Below are 17,614 nucleotides of genomic sequence, written 5' to 3'. Positions count from 1 at the left end.
TGATATATGCATTTTTTTTCTCGATTGTGTGACTCAAAATAAAATAAATAAGAGAAACAGCATATTCTTCTTGTAACCTATTTTTACTGCTGTGGTCCACAAAAGAAGTGCATGACTGATGTAACAACTGGTATGACAACTGCGAGGCAGACTGATTGTTACTGGTTTTGCGAGTCCTGGTTGCGCACGCATTCACCATATGATCACTTTGTCATTATGAACTATGTGTGTGATTTATCCTCATGGTTACATTTGGCAATTCATTATGAAGTAAATAAGCTAATAATGTAGCAATAGTGTCTGCAGAATCTTAAATTGACAGAAAGGCAGTGGGGGAGCAGTAACCTGACTTAATGGTCAGCTTGCCTCTGGAATCACAGATGTTTTGTTGATTGAAGACTCCAGATGTGCATGTGCCAGTACACACACACACACACAAAAAAACACTTATCTATCCTCCTTTAGCTGATGTTTTTGTTGAAAAGGCCCATTTTTCAAGAACACTTTAAAATAAGAAGTGACAAAGTGTTTCTTTGAATGGTAAACGTGATTGTTCATGCCGTGTAAAATCAGACAACTCTTAGTTTGAAACCTTTATTGACGATTTGACTGTGCATAGCTATAGGAAAAAACCTCTTCATACAAGAGCAATAAGAAGCCCTGACGTTAATTTGAATTCTTGGGTCACAACAAAACATTTCATCTGTCTACTTAATTATAGCATGTCAGAGCTGCGGTTTAGCGGTGACATTAAATTTGTCATTAAGCGCAGTATATGTCAACAACCCAAAGTTGTCCACCCTGACTGTTGTGAAAGACTAAAATGTCGTCATGGTAGCAATAGAGCAATCAAATAAAATAAAGGAGTGACACCACTCGAGACACACTGCAAAGTGTGTATTGATGGCGGAACAATTGATTTGAATTGCTTGCTTTTTCTTTTAGATAATCCGCATGAAGTGTTCATCTTGAGAGGTCTGGGGCTTTTCTGTTGGTGGCTGAATCAATTCTTACACAGATTTTGTGCCAAATTTGACCATTTACCATTTTGACCACTTAAATTATTTTTTTAAATGTTTCGACATTTCTAGAAGAATTGCATTTTAGGCAATTATATGCTCAGAACCCTTGTTATCGTTAATATAGTAAATCATATGTCCTCTGAATGCCTGTCATCTCTAGTTTGTGCTTCTATTGTATTGATGTATGGGCAGTTTCATTATTCTGGGATTATCATAGAGGTCACAACAGTTCATTCTATACCTTATTGAGGTCAAGTTTCAGAAAACTGTCTCACAATGTTAAATGGCATCATCACACGTGAGTCTCAGCTTTTCAGTCATACCACATACATGCAATTCCAAGACTGTTTAGGGACCACAGTATGGAGAAATATTCAAATACACCATTTATACAGAATGCAAAAAACTATGGTATGAAGATAAAGTGGGCGTGTCTATTAAATGGGGATACTCTTGGGTGCCCAAAGGAGCCATTTTCATTCACAATCTGGAGGTGAGAGGTCAAGGGATGCATTTGTCTTTACATTTTTACAGCATTGCTCTGATCAGACCAAGCCCATGTAGACCAGCATGTGACGATCAGCTCTATAATAGATTTCGAAAGCATGACTCAGAGAGCAGAAGGCATGACTCAAACATCAATGTACTGTACAAATATGGAATACCGGTATCCAGGGTTTTTTATAACCTGTTGATACTGCATAATCATGCAGTCAGAATAAATGTTTATTAATGGATCTTTTGGAGTGCATTAATCATCTTTTTCCATATCCATTCATTTAAAGGGTCTCTTTACAGCCCAACCACCACCAGAACGCACACAAGCGCGCTTTGCATAACTTTTTTTAGTCCAGTATGTAGTCCAGTGGGCGGGACTGTGTGTGGACGAACCGTGGCTGCAGAGAAACTCTCCATTCAGCCTTCGTCTGTGTGTGTGGACGGGACACGTTTGGACCAGCGTTCCGCTGAATGAGAAGAGAAAGTGTGTGGACTGGATCTCCACACCCCCTCAACAGGCTCCAGTACGCCGCCGCTGCTGCTTCATCTCCGGGGAACTTTTCTTGATAATAGGACGTCGGGGTTCTTGGTCGGTTCACGCCAAGGTTAAAGTCGCACTTTACCCCGCAGATAATAAGGTACGTTTCCAGCTCCGTGGTATTATTAACGAAACGGTTAGCACGTAACAAACGTAACAAACGTGCTAAACTTTCGTTAATAATACAAATCTAAAGCTAGCTTAACGTTAGCTAACGTTGACGGTTGGAAACTTAGAAACTCTTGTAAGGAAAAACTGACTCGTTATTTTCTCTTTCTTCGAGTCTTTATTTAGTTTAAGTTGCTTTAAAAGTTGTGTGTTCTTCCATCAGTGGATGCCATTGAGTGTGTTTCACACTAGCTGGTGTGTGTGTGTGTGTGTGCGCGTGCGTGTGTGTGAAGGGACCCTGTCAACGGTGTGTATGTGTTGACCACCAGCTGTTGGGTTGGGGGGCACACACCTGATTACTAGTACATCTGATAAAATCACTGTGTATGATTTGAGGAGAAGGAAATGTAAGTCTAAATGATGATAATGCTTTATATATATGTGTTTTATTTGTGTATGAAGAGACGAATATGCTGTGATTGGAAAAGAGTTTGAACTGAAAGACTAGTGCCAAGTCGAGGGCAACTGTGCCACTGTGTTGAGAGATCTGATGTAAAAAAAAAAAAAAAAAAAGTGTGTTGTAGTTGAAAGGAGCCATTGTGCAAATTATGTCAGCGTACAAATCATGGTTATGCGTCTTCCATGTATTACTCGCACTGAGGCTTGAGGCTGTTGCTGCGTCAGTGCTGCTTGGCCCACAGACATGAATAGTGATGAGGATGTGTGCTGACAGCTGAGTGGGACAGGATGGGCTGTTCCATGACTGAACCCGGGTCTTCACTGCATCATATGCTCCTTTTCACATCATGCTGCCAAACAGTTGGGCCAGCCTCATGACTCATGCTCATCGCCCTCTCCCTTCAGCTCATTTTTTAGTCCCGTCATTCAAATCCAGCAATCCGAATTTACATTGTGGGCTGGACGAAGAAGTCGTGTATTGAGGAAACCGAGGAGTCGGTTACATTCCTCGCCCTTACTGTACTATGGCTGTCACACTGTATCTCTCACTTTTATTGATGCATTGTCTTTATCCCATATAAATATAAATAAGTGTCACCTGTGAGTGTGCATACACTAACTGTGGCTCAGTATCTCTGTGGTGTGTCACTTTGGGTGTTTGAGTTTTATGTTAACCTAGAAACTCTGTGTTTTAGGGTATCAGGTTGTCGTGTTATACAGTATATAATATGCCGTTCACCTGATACATTGAGTGTAACGGGATGGGATGTAGGCCTACACAGAGGAAGGGGAGAGGCATTGTCTCTGTGCCCCTCAGCCATCCTTACAGTTGGGTATTTAAAGGCTGAAAGGGAAACTTAGTTTGATGTTTTAGCAGCAGACAATAATATGAATAATTATTATTATGAGATCATATTTTATAGCTTTGTTTGCATATTAATGTGAAGTTTTCTCATAATATGAGAATGAAAATGAGAATTAGCTTTGCCCATAATCACTATGACAATTTATTTTCATTTTCTCCTTTTATCTTTTCCTCTTTGTGCCTTTTACTTACTTCATGTCCATATATGGGTTTGTGTCTCCTTTTCTTCTCTGCCTGTTAATATGCAAGAGGCCTAATGGATTAACTGTGATCATTGGTATTCTTTTTTTTTTGCGTCAGCATTGCTGTGTCTGGGTTTCTACGCCTCTTTGCTGAATCTATGCTGCGGTGAGGGTTGGGTAACTGATGACACACAACCCCGTCTCTGATGTTACAGAGCATGTTGTGGGGAAAGTAGGTTACTGGGCCATGTCCTGCAAGCTTAAACTGAACACTAGTCTGAATATTGCTAGAGCTGCTTAGTGTGACTGGGCATGCACAAATGGTGCAGGACTGTGCAGGAGCAAGGAGATAATGTCTACCCTCTGTCTCTTTAAGAAAAGAGTGGCGCTCCACATGGAATGAATGTTGAATGTTCAACCCATGTTGATTCATCTCAAACACACATGAAATCGAGTGAAACAGGTTGACGAACGTCACAGGTGGCAAATTACTGAGCCCATATCAGTGGTTTAATCCCTTTGTGTGTGAGCAGTCTATTAACATTTGCATTGCGTTAATGTATACGACTTACTGACTCACATTGATGTGTGATCAATGTTGTTTTTCTTTTAGAAATAAAAATGAAATGCTTTTGCTGAAGCTGCGAGATGCGTGACTAAGTCCTATATTGTCTGTAAGGAACTCCGAGAAATTAATCTTCAATTTTGATCCTCTGAAGATATATAAACCTTTGGAATCGTGGTGCAAAAGTTAGTCCCGTATTATATGGAAACTCTCGTGTTACGTGGTCGTTCCTGCTTGGTACCTATAGTCTATAGGGCGTGTTGTTTTTTACACCTGGCTATAACAATAGTTTCCCTTGGGAATAACAAACTTGTTCTTATGACATATCCTATCACAGTGTTTTGCTTTGTTTATTTTTGTAACCAAGTGTCTCACAGCCTCTAACTCTATTAAACCGGCACGTAAAGTCTTTGTAATTTCTGTCAGATGCAGATAGATTCCCAGGCACCTTAAACCACTAGTTCATGATGTTTCAAGTGTTTTAAACGCCCTCTGTTCAATCTTTAGAGATAGTTTGCACTTTTCCAAGGAATGTCATGAATGATATTGGATATACACTGGATGGTGAGGAAATCAGGGAAACTACATCAGGTGTTTAATGAATGCAAACATGTATTTTTTCTCCCATTTAGTTAGACTAGAGTTACTAACTTGTGGCTTATTAGCAACATGGTCTGCTCACCGCCGCAATCTCCTTTTGATTTTGAGGCCAATCATCCCCTGCAGTTGGCTGCATGTACAGTTCATTCCTAAAAATGGGGGTTAATGGGAAATAAAAGAATAACCAAATATTGTCTGATAACATAAATACAGTTTGATAGTTATAAATGAGTGAAAAATGCCATTACAATGATATAATGAAACAGAAAAAAGCCAAATCGTCATATCTGAGAGCCAACCAGCAAATAATCCCATTTTTTCAAAGAAATTACTTAAATTACTAATTGATAATTAAAAAATTGTCGATAGCCTTGGTTTGATAGAGCTTAATATTGTTTTTAAGGACGCAGCTGACAATACAGGATAAGCAACCCTAATTTACCCTTGCCCTGTTGTTATTGCCCCAGCCCATGGTCCAGTATTTAGATGCTTACACAAAGATATTTCAGAGATCAGTCTTTCACAGTCCCGCTTGTGCCACATTGGGATTCATGCCTAAAGCCTGCTTAAATGGTGGGTGAGCATTTACCACCTTTATTGTTTGGGAGCTTATTCTCCAATGCTGGAAGCAACATTGTACATAATTGACATTCTTAACGCTTATATCTGCTCTTTCTTCCTCATTAAAAAAATCCAGAATCAATAAACACAGACATTTTTATTTTTGAAAGTTTACAAGATGTTTCCTACTTTACTTAAAAGTCTATGCTGAGTGTGTGTGTGTGTGTGTGTGTGTGTGTGTGTGTGTGTGTGCACCAAAGGTTGTAAGTTTCCACATCACACTTGAGTAAGTTGAATATTGTACTATGATTGGCTTCCGGCAAGTTGTGACGTCACAACATCCCGTCTCAAACTCAGATTCAAGGTGAGCACAGAGAAACATTCCTTCTTCAGCAGATGAATGTGAAAACAGCCGTCCAGTGTCAAACTCTGAGTAGACAAGGTCAAACATCCAGTATAGTGAAGTACGTGTGTGTGTGTGTGTGGATGAAAACCAAGATAAATGTAAGGAAAAAAATGATTTAATTTTCTGTTTATATCTTGACATCAGTATAGTTAAAGCAGCGAAGACATGCTTCACTCTGTGGTGAAGATAATCAGTGTCGTTGAGTCAATAACCGCTCTGTCATCCTTCCTGTCGTCTGAACGTTTAGACAGTCGTAGGATTCACATGCTGTGTTCTACGGTTTTGAATAGTGAATAGTTGTTGAATCTCGACTGATGTCTGCCCCGATGAACTCGGCCAGTGGAACTATGTTGCACATGATTCTTGAGACTATGACTGGTATTCATGTCACCCTCTTTGACCTTGTAACTATGACAGACAAAATGTTCAGCTCCAGTTATATAACTGCCTCTACAGACGTCATCGTCCTTGCTGCTGTCGCTGATCTCTTGCTCCAAAGCACACAGTCATTGTCCTCAGTAGCTTCAGGCTCAGATCCACCGGGGCATGATTAAGACGTTTAGCTGCATTTCTTTTTTTTTTTTTTTTTTTTCTAAAGTGCCCTCTTCAAGCTCTAAGACTTATCACATTATGAGAATTTGCTGTTTCTCTTTATATTTGTGGCATGAAACAGGTGATGCTGCCCGAGATAAACATCAGAACATAGTGTTTGAAACCTTTGTAAAGATGCCACAGTTTTAAACTGAGATCTCTATTAAGCAAAAACGGTGACCTGAATGGAAGTTCTCCTCATTCCAGGGAGTGAAGAGGAGTTTCATTAAGTAGCACGTAAAATTAATTCTGTCACTTTTTGAGCGTTACACAGTGCTGCTCAGTCATTTATTTATTTATTTATTTTTTAACAAGACACTATCTTTATATAGCTGAATCTTTAGCTTGCATTTGTCTTTCACCAAAAAAAAAACACGTCACTTTAAAGAATTGGGTGTGGCAAGACTTACATTTTCAGATGGAGAAAAAAGAAAAAAGGTTTCACAATATGTGAGTCCGGCCCCTGTGTGTGACCTAGATGTGATTCAGATCTTTAGCTCAGGGTGTTGGCTGCATGGGAATTACAATGCTGTTTGTTTTCGTGGAGTAAGATACACAACACAGCAGAAGGCTGTAAACGAGGAATGAAATGAAAAGTGCACTCCCCAGGCGCTCGTCATTCCTGTGACGTTCAGTATCTGCAATCTGTGATGGCAACGGGCAAAAACCTGATCGTGGCTCGTGACTGTCAGGGCTCACACACACACCATGTGATTACATTGAGTTAAGACACACTGACAGTGTCAGGGAGGTTACTTTAGAAATGTAATTGGTTACAGATTACTAGTTACCCTGTTAAAAAAGGCAATAAGTGATTTAATTCATTATTTTAAAAAACTTCTGGTAAATCTGGCAGAGTAAAACTTTTACCGAAAGTTATTCTTCAATATAACTTGAATTAAGATTAGACCCAAGCAACACAATGAATATTATATTCTACATATAGACTATTCTTTTTACCAAGTAGAATATATTCAGATGTAACCCTGTTGTAATTACATTACTGTAAGAACACATGAAAGTGTGATACGTTTTGGAAATCTGTTCTGGAATTGGAAATTCTGGCCCACCATCCAAGGAGAGGTCAGAGGACCGGGTCTCTTACAGAGCTGGAAGTGATTTAAAGGATTGCTGAAGGACACTTCAGCAGGTTGAATGAATCATGAGTCATTTTCCCAGTGAAGCATGATTCCTACACTCTCCATCCATCTGTTTCCCTGTTAGTAGCTGCTATCCTGAATAATGTGTGCACTCACAGAGATTGTGGTCTTTTTAAGCATCCAAATTAGCTGCATTACGCCGTACTTTAATCAGGCATGAAGCATGAGCAGAGTGTCAACACAATGTGAAAACTAGTTGGAGAGATTATTTTTTTCCAGACTACTAATCATCCAGCTTTTTATCATTAAAAATGTAGACGTTATTAACCCACATTCTTACACAGGAATTTATTATGATTATACGTCAATTAATTTGTTCAGTTAACACACCCTCAGGTGAACAAAGAATGAGGTAATTCACAGCGGTTATTGTATCCTGTAATTCAACAGAAATGTTAACCTTACAAATGTAGGAACAATTCATGTGGAGCTGTCAAGTATGTACTGCTGTTTCAGTCTTGGAATTAAAACATATCTCCAGCCCTGTGCATTTGGTTTCTATGGATTAAAAATGAGACAGAATTATATTTGGTCCTTGTGCAATTCAATATTCAGCTATTTGTTTACCCTTTTCCCCAAAGAGATACATGCTTTTTTTATTACAAGCTGCTTTCCTCTTTAAAAAGAAACCTGAATTTAATGACAGAAAGTTGTGTGCTTTCAGGAGGAAGCTTTGGAAATACGGACAGCAGCGTTTCATAACAAGGAAAATGAAATGGCAATAGATAGGAATGGAGACATAAGGTCATATTTTCCATGGATTGCTTAAAAAAGTCTATTTGAGTTCATTATGCACAGACTCTGAGTGGCTGGTTGCGGTTCAGGTTTTTACGAACACTCACTCACTGAATTCATAACACTATTATTATTCTGGTTATCAGCTCGAAATGTTTATTTGGGAACACTGTAAAAGAATCAGCACCCTTCCACAGACGGGAATTTAACCAAAGATGTAACCTTCAATCTGAGTTTGAGACAGCAGTACAGAGAAAGAGATGCATTGCCCTTTCCACCCCTGCCCTAGAATTGTGACCCACATATTTGCTCACACACTGCCTTAGGTAATTGCATCTTTTCCCGAGCAGCAGCATACGATAACAGGCCTGGAATAATTTGGTGAATAATGTAGAATTGTTGAAGGAATATAATTATATGAATAGTTGAGAGCATCTACCTGGTGAAAGGATGTTTATTTTGAAAGGCCTGCGTTCTCATTGAGGGTGGGGCCACCCAGTGAGACTGTGCTGTGTGCTGAATAGGTGATTACAAGGTACTTTGGGTAAGATATCAGCAAAATCACTGACACATGTTTTTGTATAAGGAGGAAAAGTGAACTCAGAATAAATGAAAGAAAGTTACATAATTGACTGATTGAACAGGATCACTGCACACTAAAATGGCAGGACTAATTAATCTGTTATTAGTGATAAATTACTGAAACAATTCTATATAGAAAATGTGCCTGATCATTTCCATCACATTTTAATCCGATCCCAGAAAATATGTCCTCAGATTACCGAAGTGCAATGGAAAAATGCAGTATACCGGTAGCCAACACTTGATTGACTTGTAATTTGAGCACATAAATATATTTTCAGGACATAATTATGTTTGTTTACCGAGGTGCAGTTAAGTACAGATTAGGAAAAGGCATATGTTTTTTCCTCAGTGCACAGCAGGTGAGGATGTGTTAAACTGCACTGTGACGGGTTATCCAGCGGGGCACAGCTCAGTGAGTGCAAGGGTTCAGCTGTTGCCCAGGGAGGATTAGTGCAGAGCTGCTGTGCGGTTGAGATGGACAGCGCTCGTGGGAAAGCACTGCTGAGGAGGAGGATGATGATGATTTGTTTCTTTATGACCGGTGCATGCCTTTTTTCCACTCAATGGAAGAAAATGCTGTTGGTCGAGAATGTACCAGTCTCTTCTGGGATTATTTTACGCTCTTGTCTGAAGTTGTGTCAGTCAATGCTGCGCCATTTATAGTGAATAACAAGTGCAAAAGGTCCTTGACCCGAACATTGTGTAACGTCAAAGCAGACGAGAGTGAGAATGGACTGAAGAACGGTTCTGTAGAAATGTGAGACTTCATTAATGGTGACAAAGTGATTTTCTTTAGTTGCTGCAGGTACAACATCTACTGTTGATGTGATGCTCTTATTTCTCTTGGGCACAACCGAGCTCAGCAGTGTGAAGTATTCATCATCAAAAAAATGCCAGTCTTTCCAGTTTAACTTTTTATTGTGTACTTATTTTTACCAATTGAGGTTTAAGTCATCTTGCCTCATGGACACATGAGATTATATACTGTGAATTACAGTATTTATACTTCTTTCATCCCTTAAGAGTTTCAGACCTCTCTGCTGGATATATATATATACTGCTATATTATAAAATAGTTTAATTATAATCTAAAAACAGGGAAATATTACTTCAATGCTGCAGTAAATTGTTTTTAAGGAAGAGATTCTCTCCCAGAATTAGTTTCTGATGTATTTGACTTAAAGTCCTCGAAAACAAAGCACGATAAGCGTTTCAAACTTTTACATTAATATACACATGTAGAATTGTTGATATGAAACGTAGATTCAACGTGTTTCTGTCAGAAACATACAATGCCAACATTTTATTCAGATGACTGGGTTGCAAAAAAACTAACACTTCTGCATAAAATGGGAAGGAATAAGGAATTATAATGAGGAATCAAAGCAAACAGCGAGAAAGGATGACTTCCACTTTATTAATATTAATCAGACTCACAATGGGCTTCAGAGATGCGCATGAAAAATCTCCTGGACATGAAGAAAACGGAAACCAGTGGCTTGATGGACATAGCTGCTTTGTTTGGGGGGGAAGAAGACACACATTGTTACCATGGGAACACAGAGCGAACAGCAGTGCCACGGTAATTAATGACAGTCAGTGCTTCAGCAGAGGGCCATGATGACATCATCAATACCAGTATCACAGATGTAGCTGGAGGCAATATGGCTTAATGTCTAAATGATTATGAAATTAGTGCCATTTTTCACTGATGTAAAGGCAAAAGCAGTCTGGACAAAGGTACATGATGTAAAGCATTTATTACAGCGAGGGCTGCTTATGTTGTGAGCACTAAATGTCATCTCATCATCCAATAGCATGACCTACATAAAAGAGCAGAACTAATCTCTATGTAGGCGGATGGTGAATAATGCAGTAAAATGTGGGGGATCTTTATGAATCTTAGATGTCTCACACTTGCTGGTCGCTGGCATGGCAACAATTTAGTTCAGAATATTTCTGTCAATACTCTGGTATTGTTCACTTTCTTATCATTGTTTTGTGTATACAGTGTGTAAGCTACCGTGTGACTGAGCATAAATGTTTCTATTTAACGTAAATTTGTTAAAAGAACCCTCATAAGTTGACTTTGTTATGTTACATAACAAGTGTTCCAACATTAATATGCCAGTAAACCTTTTTGAGATGTTGATACTTGTTTTAAAAGACATTACATTCTTACAAGAGAATATACAGAGGAATGACTCAGTGTCAGCTAGTATCCCTTATAAAAATAAATAAATAATTGGTATACTTCTATAGTCTTTGTTATATGAAAGAACAACACAAGAGAAAATATGTGCACCATCTCAACACGGATTACCCATGATTCCATGCAACAAGTGTGTAAGGTTTCACTCTTTGATACAAAAAACTATTTTAGATTTTAAATTAAAAATATTATTTGTTGGAATCTGAAGCCTTTTGTAAGAAAATAAAAGATTTTGTTTCATGACAATGTATGTTATTGAATATGTAAACTTCTCACGGACCCCACTTTGAGAATCACTGCTTTGGAGTTTCACTTCAGGAACCACATTTTTAGTGCACGAGATATTTATGTAACAAGACAGCCGACATGCTTATGTTTACCATGGTTACCGAGTTTAGCATGCTAGTGTGCTAATATTTGCTAATTAGCACTAAATGCTGAGGTGGATGGGAACGTAATTTCATTTAATTGTTGATGATATATGTATTGAACAAATGAAATCTTTTAGCTGATGATGGCACTATCTGAAAAGTAATTTGGTCATATTTCATTGTGTTTGAACAACTATTACATGTTTTCCTTAAAGGGACATGCATATCTCAATTTTAACAGTGAGTTGTTGTGACATTTCACTTATGATTTGCTCTACTGGCCCAAAGGAAACAATTTGTCAGGTGCAGAGATATCCTTATGGAGTCCAGAAGAAAGTCTTTGTTCCATAAAAAGTTCAAATTAATTTCCTCTAGGGCAGGCCAAGTGTCATGTATGCATTACTGGATCTTCTTGGAGAATTGATTGATAGGCAACACAAACAAACTTTATTTAGACATAATGCAAATGTGTTACAAATTGTTTTCCTTTTATATTCCCTCCCTTTGGTGTCACAGACTAGACAGGTTGGTAAATACAAGTGTGCTGTGTGTAGTTTATTGACATCATGTTGCATGATTTCGGCTTGTTAAATATCAGACTTTTGAGACAGTAACCTCTTTTCACCCAATGGAGTTTGAGAATATTTAAGTCTGACTAATTTTTTATCTATTAGATGAAACTCTACACACTTTAAAGTCAAAGGAGTCAAACGATGTATACATGAGAGTGACATCTTACTGATTTTGTACTTCCTGTCCCTACTGAACTGCTCATGTAAGAATACTTTGCTGTGTCACTGTCCAATGAATTATGCATCAATTTCTGGATTGCCCCTGGTTATTGCTGCATTTGGATATTAGTTGATTGTTATCAAAACAAGTAGGTAGTGTATTGTTGGAAGAATTGTTTTATAATAACTGAAGCCTCAAGAGGGCCCATTATAATCCAAAAATAATATATTTAATTCTACAAGCTTGGGTTTACTTAAAAAAAAAAAAAAAAATGTTTACTTAACTGGTACATTTCAATGTAAGTAAAGAGAAATCACTTTCAAATCTGATTTCTTCTACAGGGCAGCCAACAAATATAAATACATGTTGTAAGAGATTCAGTAGAATAGCAAAAAAAAAAACGTACAAAAACTGAGACCCCTGCTACACAAATCCTGGAAAGTAATCACACTTGACTGAAATGTAAATGATGACTATTATTATCAGCATTTCACTCTGCAAGCGTGGTATTCAAATGGGGCCAAAAAAAGGACACAACTATGTGTTGCTTTGCTGGAGCCCCTGGGTTGCGGCTGACGGTAGCCAATGTGTTAATAGTAACACATTTGACACTAGTTGGAGGCTTCTGACACATGCGTGTTTGGGGAGTCATTTCATATGCTTTGTGTATTCACTAGGACAGCAAAACCATTGCAGATGAATGAATGGAATATTTTTGTTTACGCTCTTGGTTTACACTGGCTGAAGGCACATTTTCTAAAGTGTTTCGTCTGGGTTGATTTTTGACGGCAATTTCCTCATTTGGAAGGAAATTGCCTTCCACCTGTCGTTCAGGTCTTTCAGACATGAAGGAAACTGGGGCAGCCAGTGTGATCACACAGTGGGAGCTCCACACAAAAAGAGCCAACTTTGGGAATTGAACGTGGCCCCAGTGGTGCCTGGTGGCCTTGCTGTGTTTGCTCTGTATAAACTGTGCCATGCTTGAAGGTTTCAACAAATATACAGCAGTGAAATAATGATTTTCTACCAATGTGATTCACTGTTATTTTGCTCATAATCTCCAACATAATTTAGATTATACTTTTACTTAATTATGATAAGCATGTTCTGGTTGCTTATTTAGAGGTTTACAAGGTGCAGTACTAAGCCCACTTCACAGTTAAGTTTGTCATGACTGTTTTTTAAGAGAGACCTCCTCTGTTGTGGAAAAGCTGTGTTGAGGAGTGGTGAGACAGTGGAAACTTGCTACTGAAGTTAGTTGGCACTGACAGTAATGTGCTATCACTTCAATGAAAGGTACCAGGCCAAGGATTGGCTGGCTGGCTGTGGTCCATGTCTTACGAGCTGGTTGAAATGGCATCATACTGGTACCACATCATAAGGCAGATCAGTCATCGAAACCTGGACTACAACAACAGCTGCAGTCTGAATCAACTGTGGGAAAGTGTGACTCATTACACGAAGATGGCCATTGAGACAAGTGGTCTGCAAATGTAGCATTGCTATAACTCAAATTTAAGGACATCTGGAATTTTAATCCTAATCTAATCCTAAAACGTCAAATAATGAGGGCTGGAAATTGCACACCCTGCAGACTGTTTTCTGTTTTAAACGTTATGTTGTAAAAAGCTATTTAACACCTCCAAGGGGACCGAAAAATAGAGAACGCAAGATAAAGATGTCTCTAGTGCAGCTCATGCTGAACTGTGTGCACACAGTATATAATATTTTGTTTTAAGTTTATTATCAAGATTTTATTACATGTGCCTGAAGGGGACACAAAATCTTAATTTTATCTTTAAAACTATTTGCTGTTAATGTTCAAAGAGGCAGCTCGTGCTCACAGGACCAACACTCACCCTCTCCATTATGAGAAGCTCCATTTGTCTAATCAGGAACATGCACTTAACATTTTCTGAAGTCTGATTCTCACGTGCTCTATTATCTTATCCCTCACATGATAACTAGCCTTTATCACAAGACCATCTGTCATTAGGGAGACTCTTCATTTCAACCTAAACATCCAGAATTAAAAAGAAAGTACTGTTTGAGATTATACTGGATCAAAGTTACAAAGTTGTCTTCCAGCATTAAGGCTTAGTCTAAATATCAGAGGCTGTGACAGAAGTACGCAGTCTTTATCAGAAGTCTGTCAGACATAACTAAGTCAATACAGGCTAGAGGGGGAAATGACTTTGGTGTGATTATCATGATGTACAAACAGCTTAGCAGCTGGTTTCCTGGTGGATCAGTGTCATAAGAGTTAAAGCACGGACAGTGATGTGTTTGAATCAGATTCTGGACCATAATCGTTGCATGTCACCCCCACACTGCTAATTAGAGGTACTGGGGGACGAGGTTCTGTAAACGGCAATGACTGTCAGTCAGTTAGTTGGTTAGTGCATCCACCACTTTGTTCCAGACTAAAATATCTCAACAACTTCTAGTGGATGTTGTACAGACATGCATGGTCTCCAGAGAATTAATCAACATGAGGTTCACATTTGTGCTTTTGAGTGAAATGTCTTCACAATTATTGGATGGATTGCCATGAAGTTTGGCACAGGCATTCATGGTTTCCTTCAGGATGAATGGTAATAACCTCGGGGATGCTTGGTTTATGACAAAATGCCTTCAAAGTGAATACCATCCCCATCAGACCTGCTATTGTCTGCTTTGTCTTGGGGCATTGAACATGCTAAACATTACACCTGCTAACCTGCATTTCGAGAAAAAAAAAGTGAAAATAATGGCAAAAGCATTTGGAAATGCCCATCTGTTTCGCCGTGAAGCACACTCAAATTCACACTATGAAAAGACATATTTAGCAACTGTCCAAAGTTACAACTACTTTTGTTCAGAATTGGTTCTTTTATCAGCAAAAACACATGGTCATAAAAATAACAAAATAGTAAACACCTTCTACCTATTGACAATCAGCTATCACAGCCAAATTATGTCTATAATCAGTAGTCAGATCCGACCTTGTTAGTCCAAATCAAGACTATACAATTGTTGACATACTTTGCAGACTCTGTGGAGATAGCAGAGATGAACTGTGGAATGATTAACATATTGATTGATTATGACAATCTAATATACTGGTAGGGTTGTTGAGAGTCTAAAGTTACACCTCTGTATTATCTCAAATGAGTGTATTAAAGTAAATAGCTTGTCTTAAAAGCTTAGTTTCAGTTCTTTTAAAAGCTGTCAACACACGGATATACTGCAGCTGTGCCATTCGTGTGACCATTAGACAGAAGATTTGGAGCCGGTCCATTATGAGTCCTTCAAATTAGTCATGCAGACTGCTGACCCACATTTGGGACTACAGCTGAGGGAAAAGGCAACCAGGAAGTTGTTAAAAAAAAAAAAAAAAAATCCATAGGAAGTAGGGAAGTACTTGAGGGGGGGATAAATGGTTTTCAGCTTCTTCTTTTTCTCCTTATTCATTTCAGTGTCCTATTTTTGTTGGACCTCGTTTGTTTTCTCTTCCAGATTGAAACACATGCTTTATGAATGTATAGGAAGGGTCAAACAGGCTAATCTGCTCTGTTTTGCTGGCATGAAGGAGACACCTATCCCCCCCCTCACCTTCTGTTTTACGAGTTTACACCGGGCTGTCTCCTAATTGTTTAAAGGCTACTTGTCATGCTTCCAGTGGTAATGTATCAGCTAGGCGTCCAACCCGCAAGCATGACATTTAGTGGGGTGCTATTTGCATTTAGCACGTGTTAAAGATTACAATCAGCCCCCTCCTCCTGGTCACTACAGGTTTCTCTCGGTTGTGTTGCACACCACACACACACAGCCGACTGCTTATGCTGCTGCCGTCGTTAGCCGAGTATTGAGCTACCAGCTGACCTACTTTCTCTGCTCTCAGCCACTCGGTCCTGTTTACAAGTCACTGCCAGCGGAGGATGTGGAGTACAGTGCCTGGAAAACAGACGGACACAACCGCAAGAGGCGAACACCGCGACCGGGCGATTGTGGTCGTGTGATTGATAAATCAGCACCGCCAAAAGCGACAGACTGTCAATTAATAACAGCGCGTTATTAACTTAAAGGCGTTGTTATGCAATTGAACGCATTCGGCGCTCTCACTCGGCCAGTCAGACGCTGCTAGTTGCGCTCACCTGCTATGCTGTAGTTTCTTCTTTAAAAGAAAATGACTGGATTGATGAAAGTTAAGTGTGGATCTTTATTTCCACTGGAGACCCCTTTTCAAGGTACGTGAGATTTAATTAAAGCGCTCAGTTGTCGCGTCGCGAGCGCATAAGGTTGTCATATCGCTGTCAAACCCGTTGACACTGTTTGTGACATCAAAGTTCACCAAAAATGAAAGGAGACATCGGTAGACGGCAAGATGAGCCGTTTTTGCACAAATGTGCTACTTGACCCAGACTGCGTTGGCTGAAGATGTCCGTGTTTGCAACGTTACATATACCCGGCGCTCTTGAATGCCGCTTACATGTTTTCAGCTCACAGTCATCAAGTGCCCTGGTTACAAGGTTGAAATAACCTTTCCCCCCTCCTCCTTGTAGCCGACCACTGCTAGTGACATTCATGGCAAAATACTGAAGGGTTTTTCGTCATTGTAAGACGTGAGATAGCAAACATGTTAAATGTCGCAGGGAAAAGATATCCTTAAATAATTTCTCAGCAGGTTTAGGTCTGGCCGATGTTACCCAATCTGGCAGCTTTAAGTCGACTGGAGTTCTCGTTTCTCTCACTAACCCACTGTTTTCTTGTTTACGAGGCATTTGGGTCTTCTTGTTTGCAGTTGAAACAGTTGTCCTATATATAGAGAGATATTTCCTCTGTTTGAAACCTGGATGAAGTGTTGCAGAATTACTTATTTGCTATGTACATACTGGAAGGTAAAGGGGTCATTGAGTGCTCTGGTTGGCCTTCCCACTGTTCTTCATTTGTAGGTGTGTAACCAACAAGTGTTTCCTGTTTCCTTATCACTTCACCCCAGAATTCTCAACAGAAACTGCTCATTATGTTCTTTCGTGTTATCAGAAGACCAGTTTGCATTTTAATTTATGTTCACACCACTGCATGTGCAAATATGTATGTTGTACAGAAATATGGGCTAATATGTTGATATAAGCAAAGGATTTATAATCACATAGATGGTAACCTGTATTTTGAATAGCAATCCTATGATGAAGCAAATTGGTTAATTCCTTACAAATATGATTTCAAATGACATGCATTGTAAGTTCAAACATAACTAGTTATATTTCAAACCAAACATCTCCAGATAACTGACTCCAAGCTTGCCCAGGCCCAGTTAATGTTTACCTGTCAGCTCAAAACCAGATGCAGATGGAGCTGGTCAGTCAATGTACACTTTTACACAAGCAGACAGAAGCAGTTGCTACCCCCATGGACTCGCAGGTATCTTAAATGAATCTA

The 17,614-nt window shown here is 39.1% G+C and overlaps 1 protein-coding gene across 8 annotated transcripts in view; it reads left to right on the top strand.

Annotated features, from left to right (window-relative positions):
• The first annotated feature begins 1,994 nt into the window (after nt 1-1,994).
• Nucleotides 1,995-17,614, top strand: part of npas2 (neuronal PAS domain protein 2) — a 36,191-nt gene continuing 20,571 nt past the window's right edge. For 7 of the 8 annotated variants that reach the window (XR_014598422.1, XM_084028867.1, XM_084028868.1 and 4 more), the window contains exon 1: nt 16,011-16,419. The gene's annotated coding sequence lies outside the window, so the exon portion shown is untranslated. Of the gene's footprint in view, nt 2,159-16,010; nt 16,420-17,614 lie in introns of those variants that run through there. The other variant, XM_084028863.1, reaches the window with a different exon arrangement.

The sequence above is a fragment of the Eutrigla gurnardus genome (assembly GCF_963514095.1).
Source record: "Eutrigla gurnardus genome assembly, chromosome: 15".
NCBI classification, from domain to species: Eukaryota; Metazoa; Chordata; class Actinopteri; order Perciformes; family Triglidae; genus Eutrigla; species Eutrigla gurnardus.
Note: the sequence above shows the minus strand (reverse complement) of the source record. Positions and strands in the feature narration are given on the sequence as shown.